This window comes from Acomys minous (assembly GCF_964271855.1).
Source record: "Acomys minous genome assembly, chromosome: 14".
Lineage (NCBI taxonomy): Eukaryota > Metazoa > Chordata > Mammalia > Rodentia > Muridae > Acomys > Acomys minous.
This window is the reverse complement of record NC_140496.1, coordinates 47643283-47670753: the sequence shown is the minus strand read 5'-3', so window position 1 is coordinate 47670753 and position 27471 is coordinate 47643283. Positions and strand designations below refer to the sequence as shown.

General features: G+C 47.5%; 1 protein-coding gene across 3 annotated transcripts in view; it reads right to left on the bottom strand.

Moving 5' to 3' along the window:
* Positions 1–25355, bottom strand: part of SMAD1 (SMAD family member 1) — a 67595-nt gene extending 42240 nt beyond the window's left edge. The window contains exons 1-2 of one of the 3 annotated variants that reach the window (XM_084757527.1): positions 25121–25355; positions 5192–5311 (exon numbers count right to left, since the gene is read on the bottom strand). The gene's annotated coding sequence lies outside the window, so the exon portion shown is untranslated. Of the gene's footprint in view, positions 1–5191; positions 5312–6463; positions 6479–25120 lie in introns of those variants that run through there. The other 2 variants (XM_084757528.1, XM_084757526.1) reach the window with 2 other exon arrangements.
* Positions 25356–27471: the final 2116 nt, after the last annotated feature.

Here is a 27471-nt window from a genome sequence, read left to right as displayed (position 1 = left end):
GGGCTGGTACTTGTGTGTGTGTGTGTCCCAAAAGTTGAAACCCCAACTCCTTACAGTATCAGGAGGTGTGGCCCCTGGGAGGGGGTCATGTCCTGGGAATAAATACCCCACTAAACTCTTTTGGGGTGCAGGGGAAGATGCTGTGCGGGAGTAAGCACCCCAACTGTCACTCCTGATCTTGGAACACTACCGGCTACAGAAACTTATTGAATAGATGAAGTGAAACACCAATACAGAACAGAAAAGACACATGGGGGTGAAGAATTAACTCCAGGGATTTCAGGTAGTTTTTCCTAAGAGGAAAGGCTCAGACAGCCGGTGAAGGGATTCTGCAGACAACAGACTATGACAGACGCCCTGAGCACTTCCTAGCACGCAGCACAATCGAACCACAAACTCTGAAAAGGGCTTCCATTTTCTTCCCTTTAGACAGGAGGAAGTAGAGTTTTGGAAAGTTACATGCTTTGTTTCACGATCTGTGTCCATCTCCTAGAGGCAAAGACAAGGTCTGACCACCTAATTCCCTTAGTCTGCTCCCTAAGACTTATGTTAAAGCGCCACCCTAACCTGCGTGGGCTCAGACGCGGGACAGGAATCCAAAAGGTCAGCCCGTGTGGAGTGACAGAAAACGAAGAAGCATGGGGGGGGTAGCAAGGCAGGGGCGGGGGTGCAAGGCAAGGTGGGGGGCGCGGCAAGGCGAGGGGCGGGGCAAGACAGGAGGCGGGGCAAACCAGAGGAGGGTGGGGCAAGGCAGGGAAAGGGGGACAAGGGGGGGGGGCGAGGCAAGGCGGGGGAGGGCTTACCAGCTTATCAGCGGAGGTTGGGGCAAAGCTTGGATGTGACAAGAAACACAGGGAAGGTACTACCTTCAGGAAGGCAGGGTCTCAGCAAACACCACGCTGGGAGCAACACAGGGTTCACCTGGGCAGTCAAGGTCTGGATGGCGAGCACAATAATTACACTAAAAAGATCACAGGCCTTGGAATCTAAACACAGCCACAAAAATACAGCGTGACCAATGGCTACCTAAGAGAGTTAAGGCTTTTCCAGGTGCAAGTCAAACGGGCAACACACCTCACACGAGGGACTCCCAAAGTGAGCGCTCACTATGCACTTGGCAACACAACTAGATTTTTTTGTCCTGTCCTTTTGGTACTTCCTGCCTTAGTTTATGTCAGAAGCTAACCGGCCTTATCAGTTTAAAGCTCAGAGTAAAAACATGAGTCAGCAAGCAGAGATTTCCTTCCCTCCTGTGCAAATACAAACATTTCACACTGACCAAAGGAGGGAAAAATCATGCAGTGAGGAACACTCTAATTAACGCAGCCACCTCATCAGGAGCTTCAATTTACTTGCAAAGATATTCTCAATGGGAAAGGGGAAGGGGGGGGGGAAAAACCCAAAACCAAAACCAAAAAAAACAAAAACAAAAAAACCCTTCACATCAATATTTTCATCGTAGAATTATTTATCACTGGACAATAACTAAGAACACATCCGGTGTGTGGGCCGTATCAGCCCTGAAGCTACACTCACAGACCCCCGCTGGAAAGCAGACAAACTCTCAGTGTAAGTGGGGTACACAGAGCGGACTCTGGACTCTGTGAGTGTGCCAACAGCAACAGCAGCCTGCCCTTACAGAGCGACGTCTCCCACTTCCCCAAACTTGCCAAGAAGTCTTCACAAAAAGGTTTGGAAATATGCAAATATTTGCTAATTAAACAACACGCATGCACAGACAAATCTAATTCAGGCGCTGAAGCTGCCTGTATTGTGCACTCAGACGGGCTGAGGGGAGGCAGGAGAGACAGCTCAGCAGTTAAGAGCGAGTGCTCTTCCTGCAGAACCCAGAGCTTGGTTCCAACACCCCCATCCAGGGGCTCACAATGGACGACCCCAGCCTCAGGGGCATCCACTGTCTCTAACCGCAAGCCTCTGTGGGTTCCCCGCACTCACAGGCATCCACACACACACACAACTGTATTGACAGTGTGACTGGGATCCAGAAATAAAAGGATAATTTTTAAATGGTTCAGATCTTCTCTCACAAAGTCAGTTCGTACCACTGGAGGCCAAGTCAGTTATTAGAATAGTCATTTTTAAATGGCTAAGTTGGAAACTTAAGTGGTATTCTTTATCATAAGAAAAGGTAAAATTTAAATACTCTTAATTGCTGCGTTAATTTGCTTTGTTTTAGCGGAAATTAAATCAGCTGATTTGCATAATGGACAGTTTCCTTGTCTCTGTCGCATCTAGCAAAGAAGCATGTAATTACCTAATTGCGTAAGTATCGGTGAAATCTCTGCATCCAATGCCTTGAGTTCCTTCAGGAAGTTTTAACAGGCTTACTAGCTTGTATCTGAAGGCACAGCTGACTCTCCAGATCTATGAGTTCGGTATCTGTGGGTTCAACCAACAGCTGATACCGTAGGAAACTGGATCTAGGGCAGGCAAGATGGCTCCGTAGGTAAAAGAATTTGCCCCCAAATCCTAGCAATCTGAGTTTGACCCCTGGTAAGAGAAAACTGACCACACCCACACACACACACACACACACACACACACACACCATGGCCTGTATGTCCACAAGCACACACCTTATACACATATGCACACTTGCTCATTTTTTAAAAGTTGTTTAAAGTTTTTTTTTTTTTTGAGACAAGGTGTCTCTGTGTAGCCTTGGCTGCCTTGGACTCTCTTTGTAGACCAGGCTGGCCTTGAACTCACAGCGATCCACTTGCCTCTGTCTCCCGAGTGCTGAGATTAAAGGCATGTGCCACCACACTTGTTCATTTTTAAGCTTCGTCGGCATGTAATATTTACACTTTCCTTGAATGGTGGAACAGGCCTCTTTACAAAGCATCCTTGCTGAACTAGGTGCTGTAAAAAACAGAGAGCCTACTCGAGCATCCCAGGAAGATGTGTAGTTATGGAGCTTTACCTCAGAACCCCAGAGTCTGAGATCTCCACAGGCACAAAGGCCTGACTCAGCCTTTAATAAGCCGGAGAGAAATGAGACAAGACCGCCTCTCTTGGTTGCACTAGGACATGGAGGCTGTTTGTCAATTCTTACCTGGGCACAGAAACCAGTGGGCTAGACAGAACACATGACTTCATATGTATGGAGAAGATCATTACATTTTCTAGCAAGATAGTCTCAGAAAATGACTGAGAAAAATAACATCGAAGGCTCGAACTACCTTTAAAAAAGTAACTGACAGATAAGAGCAGGAAGTGGGCCCCCCCCCCCGCGCCCCCCGCCCCAAGGCGCAGAGAATGCAGTAACTTTTACTTTGAAACTTTTTAACAGCTGGGTAAAGATATTCAAGAGAAAACTCTTAAAGATTTTGTTTGATGCATTTTTTAAAAAAGAAAGTAGTTTCTAGTAATTCAATAAACTAGCTCAGGGCCTGTTACTTACACACACACACACACACACACACACACACACACACACGTTACACAGATGGACTGATCCTATGGACACAGAATAAGCAAGACCCACAGAGAGGCTTCTCCAGTTCTGTCATCCCCATCCCCCCAAGCAGGTTTCTCTGTGTAGTCTAAGACTGTCCTGAACTCGGATTTGTAAACCAGACTGGCCTTGAACTCCAGAGATCCACCTGCCTCTGCCTCCCCGAGTGCTGGGATTAAAGACTGTGCCACCACGCCCAGTTTATTTTTAGAATAGAAAACCATCTTGCCATAGACTCTGGACAGCAGAGCGGTGCACACACTGTAGAAACCCACTGTATGGGGCAGGCTTCTCACCGTTAAAAGCTGTACGGTGGGATGGAATCACGCCCCTGGTTACCAACACTCACCATTCCTCATGCTGTGGTGACCCGCCCCCCCCCCCGCCCCGCCCCTGACCATAAAACTATTTTGTTGCTACTTCATAACTGTAATTTTACTACTGTTATGAATCGTAATGTAAATCTGTGCTTTCCTAGAGTCTCGGTTGACTCCTGTGAAAGGGTAGTTCAACCCCTTTGCAGAAGCAGCATCAGAGAAAGGCACACCTGACCTAGCCCAGCGTCCGAGTTCAGGGAGTTCTGTCTTGCTTCCCCTGCAATATTTAAACTGGAACACCCAAAGGGGGCGAAGAGGAGCGCAGCGGGGCCTATAATGTAACTTTCATTATTCTAAAATGGATTTTAAGAAACTTAATTCCTCACACTCACTGACACCAAAGGCTACCAGAAGACCAGATGCTGCAGAGTCAAAAGACAAAAGATGTCAGGAAAGTTTTCCCTCACGAGTTTACTGCCAGTAATATATGATAAAACAAAACAAAAACTCAACACCAAAACCTATAATTCAGCGAAGAGATACAATGAGTTTTGTTGGTCAGAATACGATGGGGAAGTTAAAAAAAAATGAGTGCAAAATTATCATTATAATGATTAGGCCATTGGATTAACCAGAGCTTCAGAAGGCCAAAGGGCTCAAAACTTTCAATAAAGTCAAGCATTTCTTACTTAAAAAGGCAGACAAAAGAATCCCCATCGGATGGGGCCGGCACAGGGGCCTCCAGACATGGCTACAGCCCCATCACCTGACAGACACGGGGCTTTGTTAATTAATCTTAATTCTCAACTTGATTAGGTTAAGAAGTACCCAAATGAGTTATTCACACCTCTGGGTCTATCTGTCCTGGAATCTTCCAGAGGCAATTAACTGAAGGTGGTAGAAGTCCTGGCTGATTGTGGGCAGCCCTGACAGAGCGCCCTCCCATCCCCTGCCCCCCCCCCCCCCGTGAGAGGGGGTGGGGTGAGGGGAATGGCCAGGCAGAGTCATGAGCCCCTTTCATCTCAGAACTCTGGTAGGCAGAAATATGTGAGTTTGAGCCTAGTCTACATACAGAGTTTGAACTAAGGCCACACATTATCTCAAAATGGAGGCGGAGTGTGTGACCGTCTGGCACGTTTACCTCCCCTCCCCCAACAAGAGGAAGAAAGCTGTCAGGTAGGAAAAGTCGCTCTCATTAAGGGAAACAAAACGGTAAGGCAGGCCAAAGAAAAGACAAGTTAAAAGCGCCATGCAATTCAATGCCGTGACCCAAGCATGAAAATGAAGGTGGCCTCACTGGGCTAGGCTCAGGAAGCATCTTTTCTGTAGGGATGCTGTGATCTGGTCCCTCGCAGTTGGAGGAGTTTCTGCTCGAGGGAGGAAACAAGTGAACTACCTGCTTGTTCCTTGCTCCCACTTAGAACAGCAGTCAGCTCTCCACATGTCCTGTCAGAACTCCGGCCAAGCACAGATAGTAAGCCTTACTTACTGCTAGCCCAAATAAGGAAGGAAAACCCTAGAAGAAAAGGAAATTGAAAGTCATACAACCTCCTAATATTCCTTCTGTGTCATCTAACTTAAAATTTAAAATTAAACTCTGTGTGTGTGTGTGTGCGTGTGTGTGCGTGCGTGTGTGTGTGCGTGTGTGTGTGCGTGCGTGTGTGTGTGCGCATGCGTGCGTGTGTGCGCGCATGCGTGTGTGTGCGCGTGCGTGTGTGCGTGTGTGTGTGTGTGTGTGTGTGTGTGTGTGTGTGTGTGTGTGTTTGCGCATGCGTGCGGGCATTCATGCAAAGGTCAGAGAACACCTTTCTTCAGCGTCAGTCCCCCCTTCCACCATTTGTGTTGGGACTCTGGCAGTCAGGCTGGGCAGCAAGCACCTTTGCCACTGAGCGCCCTCCCCGGGACGCATGTTTTAAAGACATTATGTCGCTGCCAGAAAAATCAAGCTAAAATGAACTCTTAGTCAAGTCCCGGGGTGGGGGGTGGGGTGGGATGCGGGGGTATGTTTACAAGATTCCTACATAAGAAAACAACATGAAGATGTCCAGGGACCACAGGCCTCTCCCTGGTCCACTCAATCACGGGACTGATGGCTCATGGTATCTAGTTTACCTTGTTTTCATTTTTTAAAAAAATCCTTTCCAGAGTTTGATTTTCCCCAATGGGGGAGAGGTAGTAGGCAGTGAAAAAAGAGAGAGGCCGGGAGGTAGAGAGAGCTCAGCAGGCACAGTTGCCTTTAAGGTGCAAGCACTGGCTTCCAGCCTCAGTTGTGACAGGCTATCAGGGCTGCCATATGGTCCAGGGAGTGTCAGTGAGGCCCAGACTACCTCTTTCAAACCTACAGGGGCTGTGACATTGCAAACCACTTCAAAAGGAGTGTCCCCTTTATGAGGAAGAATCAAAGGGTTTATGGGTGTCACCACAGTGGGGCATCTTGGGGTACAACTGGAGTTTATATACTTCGAGGATCAGGACTGCATCTCAAGGTAGCTTTCCTGCATTAGAAAACTCTACCGTCTGCATATACAACACAGCGAGACCTAATGAGGTGCCTGGCTCACTGCACTTAGATTCCCAAAGAATAGCAAGTTTCAGCATTGTGTTTCCTTTATCTCCTTAGATAATTACTTCTTTGGGTGAGATTATTGCCAATTCAGAGTTTCCATACCATCTCCAACTTCAACCACCAGACTTGGTTTCTCCATCTCCCTGGCATTGCCCGTGACCCCCGCTAGAAGCTCATGCTTTCTCACGCAGGGACCCTGGGCAGGCAGATGCCGAACCCCGCGACCTTCTCTGAAAAAGCTCACCCGGGTACTCACTCCTGAAATGCAGGAAAGGGGAGCCCTTTAGTCATGGTCTAAACCAAACAAAGGACAAACAGACAGACGGACACAAACCCACTATCCTCTTTGAACCGTCATCTTAAACAGTCTCTTACAGACTGCAGAAAGCTAAATGAGACAAATCCCCACTAGTGACCAGCAGCAGTGCTGTGAGCTGAGTACCTGCCCAGGAGGACAGTGGCTGTTTCTGCAACTCACAGGCCCTCCTAGGGTCTGGAGGCTCAGAGGTTCAGTAACTTCTGGAACACACCAGTACTGATTAACATAAAGGCACAATAATCAGCTGGCTTCGGTGGTACACAGCTTTAATCCAATACTTGGGAAGAAGAGGCAGGCAGATGTGAGTTAAAGGCTAACCAGGGACTATGTAATGGGACTGCCCCCCCCCACCCTCCCCAAAAGAGCAAGAAATAAGATTACAAGTTTATGAACTGGGTTTTAAAAACTAAGTAAATTTAAACAGCAACCCACAGATGCGGAGGGATCTGAGCACCGGCCGGAGGGGCACCCGCCTTTTCCCTCCAACTCCCGCTGCCTAGCATCGTACACTTGTCTGTTTTTCTGCTGAACTTGCAGGTGCTGTTTGTAACAACAGGCACATCTGCGGGGCGTGATGGTGTGTGCTGGGCAGGACGGCCTGAACTCTCGACCTATATTTAGCTCGGTTCTTAATTGCTTAATTGAATCAGGACCCTCTAGAAGGGAAACGCGTCCATGTCCATCACAGGCATCAAAGGAAACATCTTTGCAAGTTATATCCTTTTGCCAACGAGCAGACGGTCTCACGCCACTCTCCCAATTGTTGAGCCCCTCCTGTGGGAAGAGCATGGAATTTTATTTCTTTTTATCACTTGAAAAAAATCACTTCCCTCCGAGTTCAGTTAAGCTGGGTGGAGGCCACTTCCTCCACAGGTGAGAGAAATAAAACTTGTTGCTTTGACATTGTCAGGAATTTCAACAGTAGCCATTTATTTTATGTTTTCAAAATGGAAACAAAAGGCAGACTAAAACCAAAATTAGCCAGAGCTTGTTTTTCAGGCTTTCAAATAAAGTCAGTCTCTCCCTCTCTCTCTTTCTCTCTCTCTCTCTATCCCCCACCTCCCCTCTCTCTGTCATTTTATGATGGTTTCTAAATAAAAAGCCAAGAGTCCTTAACTCAAAGATGCTTAAACTGCTGCTCCCCACTGTGTACTTGCTGTCTCTTCTGGTCCTCAGTTTACTCTACCATAGCATGCTGAGGCCACCACCAAGCCTACTCCGCGGTCACAGGGGTTACGTGTGGTATGTAGTAATGCCAGCAGCCTGGGCACGGCAGCACACTGAAACATTTGAACATATTCCGTTCCTGGAGCAATTTGCCAAGTGATTTTCTTGAAACCTGTTCATCTTCCTTTTGTTTAATCAAGGTCTAACTTTATTTATTTATTTTTTTAATACTTAAAAAAAAAATAGCTTCCACGGTTATTCAATTCACTCAACGAACACCAAGGGTGGACTGAGAACTATTTTGAGTACTGATACAAAGGCAGTGTTCTGAAGTCTGTGGCACCCACACTCTGGTGTCAAGGAAGCCTCCCGGAGAACCCCGCCCTGAAAAGAGATCCAGGAAATGCTTTGTAAACAGAGGGAGCGAGCGCAAACACCATCTGTCAGGAACTGCCTGCCATGTTCCAGGAAAGCCAGCAGTCCAATATGGCTGGAGTGGAGCCTGGATGAAGGTGACGGTGGGGGGGACCTGGGCAAGCGGGGGACCAGCCTGAGGTGGGAACTGATGTTGTAAGATCTGGGCTGACTCTGTCCCATCTGACTGACCGTTTAACGGGATTACTGCAGCCTGCTGGGCTGTGACAGACTGAAGGGACTCTGTGAGTGGGACAGTCCCAGGGGAAAAGGTTGGCAGTCATTGCGACATAAGGTGCTAAAGGCCAGGGACTATCGTGTTATGTCAGAGGTGGTCAGATCCTGGGTGTGTCCTGAGAAGAAAGCCATGCGCCAACAGAAAACAGTTAAACATAGGGCCAGAGAAACCTACTGAATTTTCTGAAGTATAAAAGCCAGTTCATTATGGTGACCAAGAGACTGAGTACGGGAGAAGGAGTCTCAAACCTGAGTCAGGAGAGAGGTGACCAACGCACAGTGAGACCCTGAGTGGCTGAGAGGGATGGAAGGAGCCCCTCAAAACTGCAGTCTTTCAGGAGGGTGGGGGGAAATGGTCTAGAGGTGGCAAAGGATGCGACAGAAATGCACGAGAGCTGAGAGAGCTGAAGGAAAGAAAGCAGGTTCGTCAGGTGAACACGAGTGAAGACCTGTGCTCGTATCCTGGCCTAAAGAACACAGACAGAGGCAGCAGGCAGAGCGCTGTGAATTCGAGGCCAGCCTGGTCTACAAAGTGAGTCCAGGACAGCCAGGGTGACACACAAAAACCCTGTCGCAAAAAAAAAAACAAACAAACAAGAACACAGACGTCTAATAATACCAGATTTAATACACTGGGTACGCGTGGTTACTGCTAAATATACAAAAAAAAAAAAAAAGATACATATGAATCACATGAGAAAATGAATTTCTCAGTTAAAAGGTGCTACAAATCCACGTCTCTCCCTCGAAACCTCTTTAAAAACTCTTTTAAAAAAAACCAAAAGCAAAAAAAAAAAAAAAAAAAAACCCAAAAGCTACCTGTGCACAGAGGGCATGTGAGCGCTGCAAACGTCGGTGGAAACAAACAAAACTGAAAGTTGGTGGTGAGTGGCCTTCAGGTCTGAGCTGGGGCTGCGGGAGCCAACCACTTCACTGACCAGATTCGGATTCGCATCACGTTTAAAACCCTAATAATAAAAGCTGAACGTAGGTAAAGGGTTCATTGTGCACAGCTTCAAAGACAGACAGCGCTGTGACCAACAGGTTGCTGCAATTGATTTTTTTCACACACATAAAAGAGGAAAGGAATTGAAGAAGCACTCAAAAGGGACCTTCAGAGAAACGCTCGCATCCCTGCGCCCAGTTTAGAATCCACGATCTTGCCTAGATAAACAGGGGGTGCAAACGGATCCTCTTAATTAAACAGTTCAGCTATAGGATCAAAAATTCAGTTTTACACAACGGCAGCCTATTATAGAGAGGTACGTTTGTTTCCCATTAAATCCTCTTTCCGCCAGCAGCTCACCAACACCAAGATTCTCAGCACATGCAATTATCATCAAGAAAAGAGGGGGAAATCTTCTGTTACCCAAACATCTTCAACAGCAGACGGTCTCTTTTCTAGAGTCAGTCTCCGAGTTGGGAAAACCGACTGTGGAGAATGAACTTTGGACTTCCCTCTCCCACAGAATAAACGACAGTCCTTAACACCTTCCATACATGAACGAGCTGATGCACGTGGCCACTTCAGGAGGGACATGAGAGAGTGGTGGCTTCTGTCCCATTAGTGAGCGTCCCCTCCACCTATATTTAGAAAAATTAAGCTTTTAGCTATACACAAACAGACCAAATGGTCTGGCTGTCCCACAGTCTAGGCCTTTCTGCCTCGGAGTAAGTCTTGTCCTACACAGTAACCCTGTAACACTTAGTACACACAAACCGTTTCTCTCCAGTATCTCTGCTCAAGCACTGGACAGTGTTAGCGTCCACTAACTCCTATCTGAACAAATCCCTAAAGGGCGCACCACTGACCCAAAAGCAAGGAAACAAACAAACAAACAACAACAACAAAAAAACAAGAATGAAAAAGGAAGCCTGCACCACATAGGGAGGACACTGGAGACCCGCACACGGCCGTTTCTGGGCTACTTATCTACGGAGGAACACACCCGTGCAAGCCGAACAGGCAGTGCTGTCGTTTTCTTCGTGGCCACCATCTTGCCTGCGTAACCTAAGCTGTGCGCCCCTTATGGTGGAAACCCAGAGGAGGTTAATGGACCCTCAGCCAGCCACGGACACCAATTCCCTTCGTCCCAATGGGAATCTCGTACGGTCTGCGTTACTTTGGAGGCTGCAAAACTAAGACCTGAGTGGCCGGTGGGCCGAGGGACACTGTCGGGGGGGGGGGGGCGGCCACCCCTCCTTCCTCAACAACAGCTCCTTTTGCTTGATGCACGAAGCAGAAGGGTTTGCTTTGTCTTTTATCTTAATCCCGCCAAGCCCTGCCTTTCCTAACGTGTTTCTGTCGCTGTCGTTTTCCTTCTTGGTACGGCTCCATCTCCTTAGAGCACGGACAGATGCCAGGCTGGATCAGGATGGCCGTGACCAAGTTCTGTTCACATCGATCTGCAGGGCTTCGAGGAAGAGCGAAGCGAGACCAGGGACCGCCACACCGACGACGGTCCACACAGCGGCGCCGCTCTTGGCATCCTCCTCTTAGCCGCCCGTGGGACACTGAACTCCCTCTTAGAAATTCATTTTCTCTGCTAGCAATACTAGTCAGCAGCTAGAGGGCTTGCTGCCAATCATGATCCCAGAGACCAACATGGAAGGAAAGAACTAGCTCCTGAAAGTTGTCCTCTACACCATGACACACATGCACCCACCCACACCCACACACATATACATATAATTTGAAATCTTTATTTTCCAGGTCCTTTATTAAAAATATAAAAGTACCAAAAAAAATTACTTGGCTCACTTCCTGTTCCTGGGATAATACTTTTCCAATTGAGCAAGCACAGAAGTGAAGAAAATTTAGCCAAGAATTTTTTTCCAAGCATCTTATTTTAGTAAGATAAAAATACTGTAACAGCCTTGCACAGACACAGCTGCATGTCCCAATGCTGTCTGTACTCTCAAGAAGTGGGGGGTGGGGGTGGGGGGGGAGTGGGAGAGTGGAGAGAAAGCGGTACGCCAGGCACCAGCCAGTGACACTACTTCCGTTATCCTCCTGCCTCCACGTCCTCCTCTCCCTGCCCTCCCTGTTCCAAGATTTTCCCAGCCCAACAGGACAGCAGTTGAGATGCATCCTTGGCCTCTAGCTCCTACAAGTCAGCTGCAATCCCGCGCTCTGGCCCCAGACTGTTGCCAGGTGACGACGCACTGTTCTTCCACACCTCACCTCCTGTTTTCTTTGCAGTGTAAGCACCTGGGGCCTCCAGAGCTTTACTTCACTGCCCTGCTAATTCTTCAAATTGAGGGGTTTCTGGTTCCGGCTAGGGTAGAGGGAATGATGTTCAATACACACATCCTTTCTCTTTAAATATGTGTATGTGTACGTGCACACGAGTGCACTGCCTACGAAGACCAAGAGAGGGCGCTGGATCCCCTAGAGCGCACGTTACAGGTGACTGAATTCCCTGATGCAGGCGCTGGGAACTAAATTTGGATACTCTGGAAGAGCAGTAAGTGCTGTTTTGTTTTGTTTTGTTTTGTTTTTTTTCCTGTGCTCTTAAAAGCTGTGAAACGATCTATCCAGCTCCACATTCTTTCTGTCTCCTCTCTCCTTAAAGAAAAACAGAGCAAGAGTCCTCAGTGTTTAACCAATGTGCTTCAAGACTTATCCCACACCCTGCGACGAGCTACCAAGCATGAAAGCCAGGTATGGTTCATACCCACAAGGCACTTACAACACAACCGGCACATTTCCTAACACATTTTTTTAAAAAAACATCAAAATGGAAGAACGCACTCTGAACGTAGCCAGTGCGTGGGGGGGGGGGGGGAGACTGCTGCCTGTGTGGGGCTCCCTATGGAGGGGCCAGGTACTCCAGTTATGGAGCGAGTTGATGAGACCCTGAGGAACAGACAAAGTGGGAACCACGATGCTTTCACACAGAGATCACGAAGACACCGTGCATACCCTCAAGGAACTCGGCCTTAACATGATAACCGAAATAAAAGGAATTACAACAGAGGCCAGACTTGATGAGCAGGTTTGTGCTGTTCCCCGCGGTTACAAGCTCCCTCCGTCCAAGTCCTGTGTTCATGATCCTTTATCCCAACTTTATCGAACTGAATAAGATGTGCTGAAGTATAAATATACATTTTAGGCATTCCTGAAACTTGCTAGAGAACTTAGGGGGGCAGGAACCAGTTTCCCAGATAGGTAAGATGGTTCGAGACGGGTAAAGGTGTTTGCCTCCACACCTGGTGACCTAACCTCAATCTCCTGGAGTCACATAGAGGAAGAAGAAAACCAACCCTTTCATGCTGTCCTCTGACTTCCAGAGGCACAACATGGTATGCGCACACACACACACACACACACACACACACACACACACACACACACACTTTAGAACACCCTACCAATTGTATCAAATTTCCTTCCCAATCCCTTGGTTTTTGAGAGACTATGCCAGGCATACGTGAACAGCCTTTAAACTCAGCCACATAATATTAAACAACAGCTTATAACGCAGCCTCTCCTGTTACTTACCGTGCAACCTTCCTACCAGCTGGACTGAAACTACACACTTTGTCTCCCTCTCACACGGCACAGCCTCGCGCAGGAGGCCAAGCAGAAATGCAGAGAGTGTTGGTTGAGTTGGCTCATGCTGACTTAAAAAACCCACACAAGATGGTGCCCTCTAGGAAGGAGGTTTTCCTGAAGCATGGACCATCTCATCCCAGACAATCTGATGACACTCTCTTCAAGAACAAATAAACGGCATCTACTTTCTGTGCCAATCATTTGGATAAGTTTTTTTTTTTCAATTAGCAAAAAGACATTTAAAATCTACCAAAGATTCCTTCAAACTTGGGCAAACTAAACAAACTATCTAAACACAACAGGCTGTTATTCATTAGTGGAGACTGCAGAGCCTGTAAGGGGCAACTACAAAACAGGAAGCTGTAACAGATGAGACAGCAGGCCACATACCACCAACTGGCCTGAGCTTGGATGAGGGGTCATGTCTAATTTCCAAAAGAAAAGCTACCAGGCCAGGGACATGGCTCGGCGGGTAAAAGTGCTTGCCTGGCAGGCTTCATCTCCGGAACCCAAGTAAAAAGCAAAATGTGGTAGTGTGCACCCACAACCCCAGCATTCTCATGGTGAGAAGTGGAGGCAGGAGGATTGCTCGGAAGCCCACAGACCAGCTATATTGGAGTAAGCAGTGCATAGACAGAAACATCAAGCCAGCACTCAGGAGGCAGAGGCAGATGGATGGCTGAGTTCAAAGCCAGCCTGGTCTACAAAGTGAGTCTAGGACAGCCAAGGCTACACAGAGAAACCCTGTCTCAAAAAACCAAACCAACCAAAAGCCAATCACCGCCACCACCCCCTACCACCCCCTACCACCCCCCCACCCTGCAAAAAAGGACAGAAACATCAATTACCTCAAATACGGTAATGCCTCAAACAAGGTGGGAGGTAAGAACTGACTCCCAAAAGCTGTCTGTAGACCTACACACACACACACACACACACACACAGCAGAAAAGCCACTATAATTGACAAAATTAGCATCTCAACATTCAGTCTTCCTGTCCAACTCAGCTCAAAGTGTTTGAGTGACACATCTGGCCAGTGCACACCAATTCATGTCCCTCTTCATGTCACTTATCGTTCTGACTTAAAAAGCCTCAGGCCGAGCAAGGAAATATTTTTCAGGCCACTTAAAGGCAAAGGTGAGAAGATGAACAAATTCGGTCCAGTAGCTATGCAGGCACCTTATGCTGGGGCAAGGCAGAATTTGATCTAGTCGGGTCAGCAGCCTGTCTACCACCAGCCGACCCCCTCTGGGCAGTGTATGAAAAGCCGGTTTAGGGGAAATAGAAGGATCCAGAAGGACCCAGAAACCTACAAGAACATTATGATGGGCAGATCTGGGCCCAGGGGTCCTGCGCAAACCATGGCACCAGCCAAGGACAATGTGTGCAGTAAACTTCGAACCCCTACCCTGATCTAGCCGATGGGCAGGACATTCTCCACAGTTGAGTGGAGAGTAGGGTCTGACTTTCACACGTACTCTGGATGGGGAGGCCTGGTGGCACTCAGAGGAAGGATAGCAGGCTACCAAGAAGAGACTTGATACCCTATGAGCATATACAGGGGGAGGAGGTCCCCCTCAGTCACAGTCATAGGGGAGGGGAGTAAGGGGAAAATGAGAGGGAGGGAGAAATGGGAGGGTACAAGGGATAGGATAACAATTGAGATGTAATATGAATAAATTTATAAAATCTATTTTTTAAAAAGCCAATTTACATCCCTGGCCACTATTATCCATAACAAAAAAAAAAAAATCAGGAGATTAAATTTGGATGCCTTCTGAGATTTTGTGACATGGGGGGCAGGGGTGCTTTCTTGCTTTGACCAGTCTGTCTTGACAATCAAAGCCATATTCAAAAACATCATTGGATCTCACATAAAGGAGCGAACGCCACTGTGAAATCAAATATCACAGCGCAGGTAGAAGAGGAGCCCACTTCAAAATGTGCTAGCGCAGACTGGTGTCTGCAAGGCTCATTACTGCTGCCAGCTGACTGAGCAGTGTGCACGTGCAGGAACCCTAACAGGGCCAGAAACGTGAACTTCTAGTGAGGTGACCCCTAGCCCCAAGACCTGTCATGGAAGAAACAGGCTACTGTGGAGGAAGTGGGTGGAGCTTACAAGGATCGTACACCTCCCTGCAACCTCTGCTTGCCTCCTGTTGCGTCTAGAAGGTTCTTAATGGCAGAGGTAACACTGCTGAGACCTGCTGTCGGGTTATCCGCACACTTGGTGCATACCCGTTGACAGGACATTTGTCATGTCAATAAAACCTTTCTTCCTCTGGCCTTTGCCCGTGGAGCCATATATAGAAGGCTCAGCCGTTACCTACTAGCAACGCCCTCGGATTGCCAGATGCCAACTTCTTCCCATCCAAGACGGTAAGAATCTATCCCAGAATCCGTATCAATTAATTATGCGTTGTCAGAGTGGGAAAGAAAAATTAACAGTAGTCGTCAATGGTGTAAAAGGAACAAATAAGCAGAAGACATAGATTTAATCCCAGTATGGAGTGGGAGGGCAACTCAAAAGGGTTTGGAGAAACTCAGAATACTAAATCTTAAAGGCTTTGAGCAATGTAATTTATGTAGAACATTTTTAAAGGGGATCACCGCTCAGTTCAATTACTACACCTGTAGTTCAATTACTACAATGGTTTCCCACCATTTCTTTATGATTCCCAACGCTGAGCTCTTCCTAGTCCATCGGACTCCTCACCTGGGCACTCCCTCAACTAGACTGGGCGAGGCACTGCCCTCGTTAACGTTCTCAGCTGTAGAAACCATCGGTTTATTACCAGAGCCGAATGCTCCTAGGGTGGCTGGTCCGGCACTGAGCCTGTCATGTGCTCTGCGCTTGGCCCTGAAGAGATGCAACTCCTACATTTTCACACCGTTTTAGTTTCTCCAAGCTATACAGAGAGTATCCTTCCCAAACCGCTGTCTTTAACTAGGCAGGTGGTTTTCCTCAGCAGAACATGACATAAGGCCTCGAATGAGATGAACTACAGACACGCATCTCTTTCATCCTTAGGTTGCACCACTGGCTCTGTTTTTTTTTCCTAGTGAGGAAGAATCACACGCTAGTAATAGTTTTCCAAAAGTTACAATGTGCGTGTGTTTGGGGCATGGTCTTAAACACAGGTGAACAGCAGTTTGGGGACAAGCTGGTGTGCGCTCTGATGGGGGTGTTTCTTCCTATAACCCGGTTCTCGCCCAGTCATTACAGGTGTCAGTACTTTGTCATCTGTGCTCTAGATCACAATCACACTTTAATTGCTCTCTTAGCCTTTTTCCTCAACCTCTCTATACAGTCTCATATTTAAAAATAAATAAATAAGAGACTAGCAGGGTATAAGAATCTAGTTCTCATTTCTCTTTTTAAATTTTATTTATTTATTTATTTATTTATTATGCATGCAATGCTCTGCCTGCATGTACACCTGCAGACCAGAAGAGGAAATCAGACCACCTCAGAGATGGTTGTGAGCCACCATGTGGTTGCTGGGAACTGAACTCACGACCTCTGGAAGAGCAGTCAGTGTGCCCTTAACCTCTGAGCCATCTCTCCAGTCCCGTAGATCTCATTTCTTAATACACTCATTCTCTCCCCCAACTACATCCCCTTGATTACGCCCTTTCCCCTCTAACCCAAGTGACAGGCACACACCCTCTCTGCGCCTACTTTGGAGTCTCATGGAATCCCGGCTTCTCTACTCCTCCCGCATTACATTTTTTGTACAGTTGCTTCTTCTTGGTTGGTTGTTTTTGAGACAGGGTTTCTCTGTGTAGCCTTGGCTGGCCTGGACTCACTCTGTAGACCAGACTGGCCTCGAACTCACAGAAATCCACCGGCCTCTGCCTCCCAGAGTACTGGGATTACAGGTATGCATCAACGTGCCGGGCTATAAAACAAAGCTTAAAGGGAAAAAAAAAATGCTGCATACAGCATCTACCCAGCCCAAGTCCAAGCTCATGACCAAGTTTTTCTTTTCCAGTGACTTCCCAATGCTTCTGCCTTCCGGCACACAGCAAGCCCTCAGATGTACATCTCAACTCCCGCTCACCGCCCAGGCCCTCTCTCAGGCTCTGTCAGGAATGGCCACCAAGGTCAGACAGCTCAGCTCACTGATGAGTTAAGTGTGTGCGGCTCAATTTGGCAGCCATATACTGTTAGTGAAAACCCTGCCGCACATATCAACGGGCATGAATCAAGGCCACCCCTCAGGTTGCATTGTCCACATACAGTGCTCGACGGTCACCCACGGCTAAGGGCTTGGGAGGTGGATGAGGACAACACACCGCAGCAGAATTTCCACTGGACGGGGCTGCTTCAGGAGCAGGAGCACACGCTTGCTGATCTGCTGTGCTCCCTACTACCCACACGGGCCCCGTGTACTTCCACCCCACACGAGTCCTACATGAGCGGCAAGACTAAATTCTGCTCTGTAACAATTCTTATAGCATTGATCATTCTTTTTCTTTCATTTTTATATGTCTTCTCATCAATTACTGTAATTGTTAAAAAAAAAAAAAAAACATGGGTGAATGAAGCATACACTAACTACAACATTTCACCAAAAACCAAATAAGAGGCTCAGATCCCTTTTCCATTAAAAAAAAGTTTTCTTTCAATGTAAACAAATAAAAGAACTTACATTTAACTAAATGGATGACTTAATTTAATGCCTAATAATAGTAGCTGAAGATAATTAGCTAGTTTTTTTTTTCTTCTTCTTGTGGTGTTTGAAACTGAAAGGGAAAATGGCTGTACAGGTCTGAAATACTTCTCCTCTGCATAGGCACACAGTAAAGAAACCACAGACAATAAAGAACCCACACATCCTGCAAACAGCAGGAAGAACGGACAGTTTCAACAGCTAGGCCCTAAACCTACCTGAGATTGTAAGAAAAAAAAATATAGCAAGGGAGCCCTAAAATTAAGGAAAACTAAGTAAAGAAAGCATTCAAAACGTTGGTGTGTAAGAACGTGTTTCTGAACCAACATGTCTCTCCTTCCCAAATATGACCATGAAGATACTTTGATACCCTGAGCTAAGAAACATATGGGTGTTTAATTAAGGGTTATGTGTTAGGTGTTTTCTTTCAATTCAGGCGTGTCTCTGATAGCAATAATAATGAGGGGGAGGAAGAGGAGGAAGAGGAGGAACAGCCACTACCACTGATTTCCCACACCACAGATGTGGTTCTTCAAAGAGAAACATCTCAGACGCTAGGAACCACACAGAAAAGAGACAGGAGAGGCTCAGCAGGCAACACCCCTGGAGCCTGAGGGGGGCTGGCGCTCTCCTCCCATTCCTCAAGCCTTGGTTTTAGTTTATAATGGAAGAGTACAAAGCTGAGTGGCTACACTATCCAAATGTGGCAGTTTCCGAGCCTCCCCCAAAACGGATGTAGGCACCGAAGTGTGAACTGTTCGGGAAGTTTAAGCTCTTCTCGAGGGAAGGACAGCAACCTTTATGCAAATGAACGCCCTGGAGATGCTCTGCGAGGGTGGTTTGTGGACTAGCTGTGCCCCTTCTCAGCCCAGCCCTGGAAGCCTGGTTTGGACCTGAAGTAGTTACAGTATTACGCTTCCTAGCTCCATCTCTTTCCTTAAAGGAAGCAATTGCAGAGCTAGGTAATTGCTGAAAAGACTTCATGCGTTTTTGCTACAAATCAGATCACTGATAGCTAGATTCAACTAAATATGTCTACAACCAGATAACGGCAAAAAGGACCACGGACTGAAAAGGCTGCACTGCAGAAGAGACGTGCCTAGGAGTTTCCGAAACATATCCTGCAATCTTGGTACCAAAATTATAAGACCACAGAAATACCCAAGACATTTCACCAATCTCAACATCATTTTGACTTTTATTTCTCCCACCATTTTATAGTTAAATTGCCCTTTTTCTTCCCATGCCTTTCCACTCTCTCTTATTACCCGCCTACTCCTTTCCCTAAAGACTCCCAACTTCAGCTTTCAGCAAGGAGTATAGTGGTCCGAGAGTGAAAAAGAGAACCTCATGTATTTTCTAGGTATGTCATGACTGTTTGATTTAACTTGTACTTTGTACAACTTCAGGTCACCCATTTCTAATAAGATCCCACTGGTAAAATCAGACATGGGGTTTTTCTTTTCAATTTCTAGAATGAAAAAAAAATCAATTTTAATCTGTATAAAGCAAGCATTTCTCCATGGTTGTCAGGTTTAATTGCTCCTTAGCTCAAACAACGCTAGGTATAAAAACATCATTATGGCAAAAAAATTCTTCTTTCTTCCCCTCCCCACAATGATCCAGGATATGCTCACCTGATGCCCCCCGGGAACACCGATCGCAACAGGAAAAAACAAATAAACGAGCCTTCTGTAATCAGAGGCTTCAGGTCTGCCTTTCTCTTTCAATCAGTTCGATGGAATACATAACACAAGCCAGGTAACTTCGCTTGGCCTCAGAGTGCCCAACTTGGTGGAAACCAATCGGATTAGAAACTCTTTAAAAGGCAATGCTTAACAATAAGCATCTGTGGTCTCTGAAGCACTTGGCAAGACAGTCTTAAAGTCAAACAGTGTACTCCGCCCGGAAGCACACAGCCTCACGCACCAACTCACCAGTGCACATCAAGATATCTGGATGGGAAAACAGGAAAAAAAAAAAGATGTAGGAACAGACGCTGTCGTCAGACCCTTAACCAGCTCTGACCCTTCCTCCAAAAGAGTTAAGAACAAGTGAACTGTGAGGCTCTCTACCAAAGCTGACACCCATCCTTAAAAAAAAAAAAAAAAAGACCCCAAGGAATTCTAAATGAACTCTTATTCTTATCTCAAACAACTCTGTTTAGCTGCTCAGGGGAAGCAGAGCAATTCTGACAAGACAGATAACCTAGACTTCCTTCAATAGCCGCAACTTTCTTCAATAGCATCACAGCTACATGAAGGCCAAGTGGCGCACTCCTTTAATCCCAGCACCTGGGAGGCAAAGGCAGGCAGATCCCTGAGTTCAAAGCCAGCCTGGTCTACAACGCAAGTCCAGGATAGCCAGGGATGCACAGACAAACGCCGTCTCGAAAAACTAAAAAAGTATGAACATGAGTTTCTCTCTTTTAAACAGGGGTAGTGATAGAAGGCCACCCCCGAAAGAGGAAGACACAAAATGAATCTGACAAAAGGCCTAAAATGGAAAGCAGAGCCCTGCCCACAAAGCCTACTGGGCATTCCAAATCCCAGCGGAAGTGAACCTGAGGGTCTCAAAGAAAATGGGCAGCACGCATCAGCCAAATGATTCAAAACCAAACGCATAATGAATCCGAGGTGTTTCTGGCATCCTCTGCTGCATCATAGTACGTCACTGCAGTTTTGGACTGGAACATGCAAATGTGCATGCTTCGCACTGCCCATACCCTCATGCCACACAGAAACACCAAGGGCATCAGCTCAAATTTGAGACTATCATATGTTATGAAATGCAGTGTGTGTGTGTGTGTGTGTGTGTGTGTGTGTGTGTGTGTGTGTGGTGTATGTGGTTTTGTTTTTTGATTTTTTACTACAGACAAAATTTCAACTCGTATAGAACGGCAATGCCTTGGTACAGCAAGAAGGCTCGGTGGGTAAAGGCGCCTATCTACCGCCAGGCCTGCTAACCTGTGCGTGATTCCTGGAGCCCATAAAGTGAAGGACAGAGCAGACCGCATCAGGTTGTCCTTAGCCTTCCTGCGTTGTGCACTCACCCCCTTCACACACACAAATCAATGCTTGGGTTTTGGATTTTTTTTTTCTTTAAAGTAATAGTTTAATTCTGGAAAACAAAACTTTCGGTGTTTCCCTACAGCACCCCTCAGCATGTATTAAAATCTAGTATCCCAGTGTTGTGTTGTGTTAGAATGTTTGATTCTAAAAAATTAAAATTAAAAAAAAATCGATGTTGGAGCTTATAAAATGTCTAACGAATGTGACTTGGTAGTAGTAGGTTAGATCCCCAATAATCTCTAAAACAGGCCTAAACACACTTCCGCCACTCCGCACCACACCTCTAGGTTGAAGTGGCATTCTCAGCACTGACAAATTAGAAAGTCAAAGCATCGGTCAGAGCTCCATGCCCTGCACTGTCAAATAGCCAGCCAGTTGTTTTTGTTTTTTTCAAGACAGGGTTTCTCTGTGTAACAGCTCTGGCTGTCCTAGACTCCCTCTGTAGACCAGGCTGGCCTCCGAACTCAGAGATACGCCTGCCTCTGCCTCCCCAGTACTGGGATTAAAGGTGTGCGCCATCATGCCAGTTTTAATGTAAAATGAACAAACAAGACCATCCATCTGGTTAATTAGCCAATTTACTTTCCTCTTTAGTAAGTGGTGAAATTAGATGTATACCAAAGAATTATCTTTAAATAAATTCAAGATGTCTTTATATTTAATTTATTTAGGGAGGTCAGAGGCAACCTGTGGGATTCATTTCTCTCCTTCTACCGTGTAGGTTCTAGAGTCAAACTCGGGTCATCAGCCTTTCACAATGCATATTCCTTTATGATTTATTAACAGTGAGTATTTGAATTGTAGACCTATTTCAAATACCTGTATATTCAGGGTCACAGAAAAACTTCTTGGGCATGAGAGTTCAAGAGGAAAAAAAATTTAAGAAGCCCTGTTCTAAACAGAAAACAGAGTTAAGGCTGAGGCTCACGGTTGAACTGGGTTGCTTGCGTCACATCCCTGCATAGAGTGTAAACCGTAACTTGCTAGCTGTGCTGCCAGAAGCAACGCATTCACTCGGCCTCAGCTTCATTACCTGTAAGATGGGGCTAACAACCTTCTGGGGTGCTCCAGCTTAAATTGGTTATAACCACCATAAAAATGCCTGGCACACAGTGAAAACTCAGAAAGGAAAAAAATAAAAATAAAAATAAAACCACAACAATTTCCACCTCCCTACTGCTCTACATCATGGAAATGAATGACAGTAAATAAGATCTACCGAGAAGCCAACTGCATCTTACCCACTGTCTTCATCTGTCACTCCAAACCGCCTTTCTGAAGAATAGTTATTTGTACAGAAGAAGGTCCTGGGTCAACCCTCTAGATTGTAGAGTCTAGAACTTTCTGTGAGGAAAGGACTATCCCACGCACATCCCATTCAACGTGGCCACCACATGTGGCTGCTTGAAATGTGGGTGCTAAAGACAACATCCTATCATAAATAATGGTTCGCTGTATAGACAACATTATTTCTATCTTATTAGGCAGCGTGTTTAAATTGGATACATTTCATAAAAACTTAAGCAGAAGAGAGGGTCTCCCCCGCCCTAGGGGCTGTGACGTTTCCAGCAGAAGCCTTGCGCCTATGACCTGTTAAAAACTGTACCATGTTGACTCACTTATCAACACAGTGCAAGCTCACAGCTAATAAGTGGTCAGAAACAACGAAGTATGCGGTCCTCCGGTATTTTAGGGGATCCAGAAGGCCACGTTAAAATTGGTGTTGTCCTAAGAACCATTGGATACATTGACCAGACCTGCCAAGGTCCTTATCACTACCCAAAAGCATCAAATGAAAAAGCTACATCCTTAACCGGATGCAGCGCCACCATCACTTACTTTGTCTCTCCTCTACCCCCCCCTAAGAAATCAAAGCTCAAAACACTTTCCCCTCTTGGAGAAACACTGGGGTTCCTGACCATCTCCCCATTTCCATTATAAACAAAATCCACGCGCCACCCATATCCTGCTTAGCTGCCCCTATAATACGGTTTAATTATGATGACTGAACTAATAGGCTGACATCATAGACTTTTACGGGCTGACCCCATGTCAGCCTGATGTATCATTTTGCACCAGTTCAGCGCTGTAAATCAATTTAAGATCTCAAGCAGGCCGAAAAGGCTGGTAATGATGCTCTCTCTGCCTCTCTGGGGACTCTACGTTATACACAACTTACATTATTTATAAAGTCTCGGAGATGCCTCCATTAGCCTCGTAAGACCACACAAATGAGATCCTTTATACACACACAACTGGGTCTTGATTATGTAGGCGACTGCAGCTTAACTATGCTCATCTAATTACATTGGGGTTTATTCATCTTCCAATCTCCCCGTCACCCACTGCATTTCATCTTGAGCCCAGAATCGCTGGGAATCAAGAGTAGAAACCGAAATTTCGTTGTTAACTAAGATGTGAGGCTGGGAAACCCAAGACTTGCTACCTCTTCATGTTCACAGGAATTTACCAGAGAAGGAATTTAAACTCCCGAGACGAACAAGAGTTTAGCATGTTTTTAATCGCCTAAAAAAAAACCCTGTCATTTCCTCCAAAATAGAGACCACCATCTCTGCGAGGGTAGACAGCTAGAGGGTACCGCAAAGGGAAGACCCGTATAGGGTTACTACCTATGCTTGCAAGGGTCAAAACTAAAGCAAGGGCAAATCCCTATCCACCGAAGAAACCGGATCGGCCTCGGAAGGCTCTGGCATCCCCAGACTTGGAAAAATCATCTCTCCAGGACCCTGGTTTACAGTTTCCTACGAAATGCAGAATTACACAAATGGCACCTCACCTTCACAGAAATATGTAACTGAAACGAGCAAAGCAGGGAAGGAGGGGGGCAAACACGTAAGTCATACAGCCTATACAGGCCCGACACCTACACTATAGTAAGGCTGGTGCAAAAACATCTGCACCAATTGAAAACAAGGGCAGTGAACATCGCCCCTGCCTCGACTCTTTGTGAATTGTTCCGGCACAGCTCACCTGCTTCCGGTACAACTTAAAGTGGTAATTATAAACATGATGAGAAATGAACCTGGTCAGGGAACAGCTTTCTCATTGTGCTGAGGTGTGGGCATGCTATACACCACAGGCCCTTAGAGCGAGAGATGTTGTAAAGGGCATGCTGTGATTCCACTCCAGCAACAGGAAGACATTACATAAACCAAGCAACTCCTTTCAGTCCCGGTCCCTGCTTTGAAAACTTCAGATGTCACCCAAGAACCCAAGAGAGAGGGAAAAAGAGACGGGAATAGGGGGATGACAAAACGCACTCTATAACGATGCTCTCAGATGGCTGTGGCACAGGCTGGGGCTCTTGGCTGGATTATTTTGTAACGTTCATTTAGAAAAAAAACAAAAATCAAAAAACCGCATGCACCTCCGAATAAACAAAAGCCCCGACTACCACGGATCGGGATGTAGTCGGCGATGGTTCCCCCCCACCCCCACCCCCTGGCTCCTCAAAGCACCTCGGGAAGACGCTGTCCCCCGCAGCCTTCGTACGCAGTCCGCAAAGCGGCCGCACAGGCCCGCGCTCTCACGCCCACCGCCCCCACCCCGCGACAGAAACACTAACAAAGACGGTCCGGACGGGAACAGTTGTTCCCGGCGCTCGGAACGCGCAGTGAGGCAATCGAATCCGGTAAAGGGAAAGGAATGAGGCGACACTGGGCGACGCAGGGGGTGTAGGCGGAAGGGGGGGGGGGGAGGAGAAGCGAGGCCGCCAGACCTTTGAATAAATCCGAGGGAACTGCGCTGCGAACTTTCCTTAACCTCGATCCCTAAAACAAGGCTGTGTGGGGACCCCGAAGGGCGCGCGCGCTTCCATCCAGGGAGACCCTAGTTGCGCGCAGCGCTGTCCCCGCGAAGATCTGCAGGCCCGGGCGGGGACACAATGGGACTGCGGCCCGATGCGAAACAGGGGTCCCGGGAGAGCTGGACACGCCCGACAAAGGCGCGGGGAGACGGGAGAGGAGATCTGGCGGCAGGTTCGCGGCCGCGAGGCGCCATCATGGGGGTTGGGGGGGGGGGCACCGCGTCCGGGAGCTCGCCCGAGATTCCCCTAGCGCGGGTGCCCGAGTCAGTCCCGGATTCTCCCGGGGGCCCGTCCCAGATCGCCTCTGGAGCCCGCCCCTAATCCTCCCGGAGCCCGTCCCCAATCCTCCCAGTAGCCCGTCCCGGATGCCCCCGGGAGCCAGTCCCCGACCCCCTCCCCACCCCCCCCGGAGCTGGTCCCTGTCCCTGTGTGCCCCGTGCAGCACAGGGCAAGTCCCTCTGGAATCAGCTCGGGTATGCTCGGCTTTACCGGCTCGGCGGCGCGCCCATCAGTGAGGACGCACGAGACCGGGCGCCGGGTCCCGCGCTCCGCTCCGCTCTGCTCCCAGCCGCCGTCCCCGAGCCTCGGCCCTGGCCTTGCCGTGGTGCGCCCGCTCGCTCTCAGAGCCTGGATTGATCTGGTCGCGCTGGCGTCAGGCAGTCGGAACCGCCCAGCCTCCACAGCCCGCCTGCCAATACCCGGCGCACAACCCGCCCGCCCGCCGCTCGCCCTCGCTCACACGCGCACCGCGCGCGCCCGCTGCCGTCTAGGGATCCTCTCCAAATTCCGGGCCGGAGCCTGCCTCCGACTCTGCAGTCTCTGCCTAGCTGCCAGTCAAGTTCCAAAGCCTGTGTTATTTTCTGAAATGTTCCCCAACACGACCACCGAACCCACCCAGCCGTCCTAAAAAATGCCTTTTAAAGGCCCTGCAATCACTGACCCAGTGATTTACAGGTCTTCCTAGTGGCATGAGCCCCAGATTGAGTGGCCTGTTAACTACTGTTATTGATGACACCAACCTCAGCTAGGCAGATGCATTTGTTTCTTGCCCCATCAAATGACAGAAGCCATTTGTGTGTTTGATACCTGGGCTCTTGTAGCCCAGGATGACACTGAACTCGCTTTTTTAGGGGAAAAATACCTTGAATTTCTGTTCCTCCGGCCTCAACATCCTAAGTGTTGGTCTGCAATACCACATCGTTTTATTTATTAACAACTGAGCTTCAGCCAGCCTAGACTACAAAGTGAATCCAGGACAGCCAAGGCTACACAGAGAAGCCCTGTCTCAGAAAGAGAAGGGGGGGGAGGGGGCTGGGCTTCACCCCCAACCGCTTTGTTTGCTTGTTGGCTTGGAGACAGGATCTCGTTGTAGAGCCCAGGCTGGTCTTGAACTAGGAAATAGCCTTTTAATATTGTAAAATTTTGGTGCAACAAACAAACAAACAGACAAAATAACCACAAAAAAATGAGCTCACATCTTCCTGATCTGTTTACACACACACACACACACATACACACAAAACAATCAACTGGCATTAAATCTTGGACAATTATCATAATGTTGAGTTATGTTCAATGCAGAACTATTCTAGGAGTAAAAGCCCCACAAACCAAAAAAAAAGTAAAAAAAAAAATCATTACCAAATACCAAAGACCACTACAAATTAATGATACTCTCCAATTACTCCTGTACCTTTACATGCCTAGCATTCCACTTAAAATTCTTATTAATTATTTAAGTATTATATCTGTATTCCATATTTAATTATTCAAAGGAAATGCAACAAATCCCATAAACCCATAAAATGCCATTTATAAATTATACAGAAGAATATTTCTGCTAATTAAATTCCTTTCTTCATTAAACTATTTGAGCACTTACTGGTCAATTCTTGGATCTCTTCTTATTTTCCTTAAAAGCAGCATTTAACATAGTTGGTTGTTCTCTGGTCCTTCATGCAGCAGCTGGAGTGGGCCTGGTTGAAGGCCACTGAGTCACTCCCCTACCCTCTACAGAGCCTCCACTGATGAAAAGAATGATGTACATCCACACACAGGAACATTAGCCAGCCATGGGAAAGGAATGGGGCAGCGCACCTCTCAGGAACATTAGCCAGCCCTAGGAAGGAATGGAGCGGTGCACCTCTCAGGAACATTTGCCAGCCATAGGAGGGAATGGAGCGATGCACCTCTCAGGAACATTTGCCAGCCATAGGAGGGAATGGAGCAGCGCACCTCTCAGGAACATTAGCCAGCCATAGGAAGGATTGGGGCAGCACACCTCTCAGGAACATTAGCCAGCCATAGGAAGGAATGGAGCAGCACACCTCTCAGGAACATTAGCCAGCCATAGGAAGGAATGGAGCAGCGCACCTCTCAGGAACATTAGCCAGCCATAGGAAGGAATGGAGCAGCACACCTCCTAGGAACATTTGCCAGCCATAGGAAGGAATGGAGCAGCGCACCTCTCAGGAACATTAGCCAGCCATAGGAAGGAATGGAGCAGCGCACCTCTCAGGAACATTTGCCAGCCATAGGAAGGAATGGAGCAGCGCACCTCTCAGGAACATTAGCCAGCCATAGGAAGGAATGGAGCAGCGCACCTCTCAGGAACATTAGCCAGCCATAGGAAGGAATGGAGCAGCAGCGCACCTCTCAGGAACATTAGCCAGCCATAGGAAGGAACGGAGCAGCGCACCTCTCAGGAACATTAGCCAGCCATAGGAAGGAACGGAGCAGCGCACCTCTCAGGAACATTAGCCAGCCATAGGAAGGAACGGAGCAGCACACCTCTCAGGAACATTAGCCAGCCATAGGAAGGAACGGAGCACAGCTCCTCT